The sequence below is a fragment of the Hippoglossus stenolepis genome, chromosome 4 (genome assembly GCF_022539355.2).
Source record: "Hippoglossus stenolepis isolate QCI-W04-F060 chromosome 4, HSTE1.2, whole genome shotgun sequence".
NCBI classification, from domain to species: Eukaryota; Metazoa; Chordata; class Actinopteri; order Pleuronectiformes; family Pleuronectidae; genus Hippoglossus; species Hippoglossus stenolepis.
In genome coordinates, this window is record NC_061486.1 from 19,792,746 (window position 1) to 19,797,789 (window position 5,044).

At 39.6% G+C, this 5,044-nt stretch overlaps 1 long non-coding RNA gene across 1 annotated transcript; it reads right to left on the minus strand.

The window, feature by feature from the left end:
* Positions 1-2,452: 2,452 nt before the first annotated feature.
* On the minus strand, positions 2,453-4,720 carry LOC118106460. Its single transcript, XR_004695208.1, has 3 exons — positions 4,668-4,720; positions 3,316-3,431; positions 2,453-2,591 (listed from the first exon to the last, which is right to left on the minus strand). It is a non-coding gene; the product is annotated as an uncharacterized LOC118106460 (long non-coding RNA).
* Between the last annotated feature and the right edge of the window lie 324 nt (positions 4,721-5,044).

The following is a 5,044-nucleotide window of genomic DNA, read 5'->3' on the forward strand; positions in this document are numbered from 1 at the left end:
ATGAGGTTTGAAAAACACAGTGTTTTTTTCGAGGATGGCCACAACATTACGTGCATGTGAAGGTGATGAGTTGTCCTCCATTGCCAGAAATGGCAAAAACAATAAGGTTAGGTGAACTTAGTGAACACTGTTTTTTTCGTCCTCGCGTTTCAATTTGTCAGGACCTAATGTACTTGATGAAATAACAATTATTTGTGTGACCCAAGAAAGTATGAACAAGTATGAACACTACTTTAGCAGACAAAGGGGATAGTGGATAATGGAAAGCTGTCATAAGTGGGATTTGAACCCATGCCTCCAATGGAAACTGCGACCTGAACACTGCGCCTTAGACCGCTCGACTGCGAAAACTGAGAATAAGCCCAATATGTTGAATCCAAAGCTAGCAAAGACATCAGCTAGAGTGAGTTTTAATAAGTTGAAGCGATCACAATGCATTGGGTGCAAATATCTTGCCAAATGTATTGAGAAGCTGAAAGAGATACAGAGGTATCAATGTGTTATCAGGGCTCCTTTTGAGTCAATCAGTGTTTCTCAGGTGCTGACCTTGACGATGTAGAAAGGTATGGAGTCTTTTTATGTTTATTTTTTTAATGTTTATTTTTTCTATGTTTGAAGAATTGGTCTAGTCACTTCAATTGTATTGGATTTGTAATGGACGCTGTTTAGCCCTGAAACTTTAAAAGTGTTTTTTGGACTCAAACATCCAGCCAATCAGAGTATTAGCTACTGTATTGAAGCTACTGAAGTAGCTGTTAACTATCAGTTGTCATCAGGCTGGTACTTTACATACATCCAATACAAAACAAGCAAAGACAACAACTTCAGTGACTTTGAATAAGTTGAGGCAGTCACAATGCATAGGGAACCAATATCTTCCTTAATAAATGGATAGGCTGAAACAACCCCCAGGAACATGTGTATGCATTATCAGGCCCTTTGAAGAGACACGTTTTCTCATTTTATTGGATACTTGTACTACATGTCAATGTCCATCAAATGTTTGCTGGGTTCTCTTCTTTTACTTCTCTACTTTATTTGCAGCTGACAGGGTTCCTGACCTGCAGTCACTCAGGATGACGGACGCTCAGATAGTGGGTCATCACACATAAACATTCAACTCAGTTTTGTCTCATGCCCCTACATGCATCTGTCTGCATACATCTCGGGGCCGGAATGTGTGTGTGAGTGTGTGTGGTGCTGGTAGGGTTGGGGGTAGGTGTAGGGGGACTACTTTCAGAGGATTTGCAGTAATTATATGACAAAACGCTGGCAAGTCTCTCTGGGTGCTGAGCACAGGCTCATGGGTCAGGGGACCTAGCACTCTGGGCCGGGTAATTTGTAAATGTCATTCAGGTGGAGTCCTCTATCAGCCAACAGGGAAGGGAGGGGGCCTGGGATGGAGAGCAGAGGGGGGGTGGGGGGGAGGAGGAGGTGATGCTGCAGTCTTTTCTCATGTAGATTATTCCACAACAGATGCAGACTCCCTCTTGTGCTTTTGTCTATAGTGGCTGCTGATGTGTGTAAAACATACTGTTTGACATTCAGTAGATATGTGCCAACTTGGCCTTTAATTTTCATTGAAAAACATACATATATAATTCCATTTCATTTTACTTGTTATGTCTTGTGTTGAAATCAAATCAAACGTCCATAATAAGTTAAACTAAAAAGTTTGTCTCCGGCCTTTGTTCCGTTCCAATGACCTTTACCGTAAAACCTTGAATAGACACGCATCCATTTACAAAGTGCGGCTGACGTAACCGGGTTTTCACAAATGATGGACAACCTGGCCGCAGTTGTGAATGGGACGTCAGAGTTGTTCAGTCTGTGAATGCATGAATTAATTAATGAGATTTAAAAAATATATATTAATTAAAATACAAAAAATGTATTGAACTGAATGAAGTATGATGAATAAGAGATAAAAACAAATTATAAAAAAATTACAACTGCGTGTGAAACAATTCAGAATTAATAAATTTATTTTTTCTCAATACCACTATGTGAATAATTACTCAAACTTTATAATTAAGAATGTAGAATTTCAAAGTAAAAGAGGTTGGAAATATACTTTCACTGTTTTGTATGTGGCAACAGAGAAGGAGATTCTTATGGCACTTGACAAAGATGACGTCATTGAAAAGAGGGCAGTGAGTTACTACTTGTTTACTAGTCTGGTAACCATTATATCAACAAATACGGTTAGCCTATAAAATTAGAGGTCAACTGCTTATGAAAGAATTTTCTGCGTCAATCATCGGCTCAGTAGGTGAGTCTTGAATAGGCCTGAGTGGAGATTTATAGAGAAACAAATAAGGATGAATAAATTCGAATGAAATTAAATTATTTAGAGAAAAGAGGAACAGACTTTGGCTCATATGCCTTAGCAGGAAGAAGAATCAAATGGAAGCAGTATTATGAATTTGTTGTTTCAGTTATAGAGACATACCTCTGGACTGGTGGTGATGATGAGGAATGGAGCAGGAAGATGGGACCTCTGATGAAGGGCTTCTGGTTGGATGGTTGAAGGAAGCGGCAGTGCAGGGGTGGAGGTGGGTCACTCAGTGATCATGGTACTGAACTGACAGCTGATTTGACAGCAGGGAAAGAGAACATTTTAATCTTTGACAGCTTACAGGTCATTGGCTTAAGGTAAGCAAACCAGGTTGTGATTGGATAAAAAGAGAAGGAGCTGGTAGAGCCAAGAGATAGTGAGAACTGTGCATGTGACCCAATTGAAGCTTCTGGGTCGAAACTACACTGTAGCTCCAGCGTAGCCTACACGTAGACGTGTACCCCATGCAGAACCCTATGGCGTACTCTGACGTGCACCTCCCCAAAAATGTAACTATGCATCGATGAGACGCAGACCGCAAGACGCAGATGAATCGGCCTTTAGGAGGCACGCACAAAAAGACAGTTGTTCTGACTGAACGTTAATTTAGCTTCATATCAGATAACCAGAAGTCATTGCTGTCCTTCCTGCTGTCCTTAGGATAAAAGTTGGACTACAAAATGGAGTATGTGTAAAAGCACACCGATAGAGGTTCTAAAGACCCAGGTGTTTATTTTTAAGGACTTATGCACCTGAGATACTGACTGGTATGATTGGGAGATAAAACACTTTGCTCAATGTGTCAGATAAAAGATAAATAATCTTTATTGATTGTACTAGAAACACAGATGAGTTTAGTGTAGAAAGCAAGTTATGATTGTATCTCAGGTTCAATTACGGCTGAGCAATTAACCGAAAAATGTATCCAAACTGACATTTATAACCTCTAACCGACTTTCATGTCAGTTAAAACTTACCCCAATGTGTGTATTCAAGATCTGTCGAGTTTCTGCTACATACATTTTGCAGCGGAGGCCTGGGTACCACGCAACATCCTGTTCTCTCTCCTCACACCCCCACTGATCTGCACTCACTTTACACGGGAACAATAAACATCAACATTAATCAGAAGTTATTAGCACACCACAACAATCCGGATAAATGATCCGACATCATTGATTAATAACTAAATAAATGCGTGAAGCACGGCAGAGACGAGCAGGACGCACGCACACACACACACACACACACACACACACACACACACACACACACACACACACACACACACACACACACACACACACACACACACACTCCTACAGACAGGAGAGAATTTCTTCCCGGAAGGGGGGGTTGCATAAAATAATTGTTCATTAATCGTACTCAAGGTAAATGTTTGAAATAATCTTGATATTGATTTGAAGTCATATCGCCCAGCCCTAGGTTCCATCAGCAAAACCCATCACCTTTATGCTGATACATGATTTATCATTAGGATTTAGCTGTGTTATGTAAGTTATATGTAATATTATGTTTTTTTTATTAATTCAAGGGTTGTATTCTATAGAATATGAAGTAATGTGATTTGTATGAATGTTATGAGCTTCTAAAAAGTAATGTTTTTTTTTTTTTTATCAGTTTCATATCATCAGCAGCATTACAGTCCTTTATGTTCTTGTTATGTGTTAGTGTGTTCTTTCCAGTATGGGGGTGTTCCATTGGTCTGATGTATGTGGGGCTGAGTGCTTCCAGATATTGGCTATAAATCTGTCATGGGTTACTATCAGCTGATCCGATAGGACAGGGGTTTCTTTGTTCTCTTTAATGGTATAAAAAGGGAGTTTCACTGTTGTTCAGGGGTAAATCTGCTGACACGCTGCTTCTAAGTAAACATTCCATCATTTAGTATCGCTTTTATATATACATATCTACCACAGTCTTTGAAGTTTGTTATTGGTGATATTCATGCAAATTCCACTACATCAAAATGTTTTACAGTATACTCCTTTCTACAACTTTCTACATTTATCAATGTCTCTTTCAACCTATATACGTAATGTTACAACACAAGCATCGGAGGGCTCCTGATGTATAATGCAAGTCGCTGACAGTCAGAGTGGCTGTAGAGCTGAACATTTAAAAAAAACCAGAAAAAAACACGTGAACCTTTCAACCTTGCTATGAAAGAATTGCAAGGGTGAAGGGAACGTATGGCAAACTTCTATGTAGAAGTAGTTTTTCACATGACTTGTCGTGTGGCCAGTACATTAAAGGGAGATAGTTCACCGAAAAATGAAAATTCACTCATTATCTACTCACTACTCACCACTATGCCGATGGGGGAGTGGGTGAAGTGTTTGAGTCCACAAAACACTTCTGGAGTTTCAGGGGTAAACAGCGTTGCAGCAGAATCCAATACATCTGAAGTCAATGGTGAATCCTTCTAGAGACGTAATAAAACAACAGAATAAACATACACTGCTCGTGTGGTGTCATCCAAGTGTCCATAAGCCCCGACATTCATATTCGAAACAAAGTCATTTACACCTTGTTTTAAGCCTAAATGTCCTCTGATATCTTCCTATGAGGTGCGTTCAATTATAGCAAGGTGGTGCTTTCTTGAAAAAATGCACATAAAAAAAAAAGTTTGAACATAGAAATATCTTCATTTGGTGGTTAGTGTCAGGAGGTTGGGTACAGGCC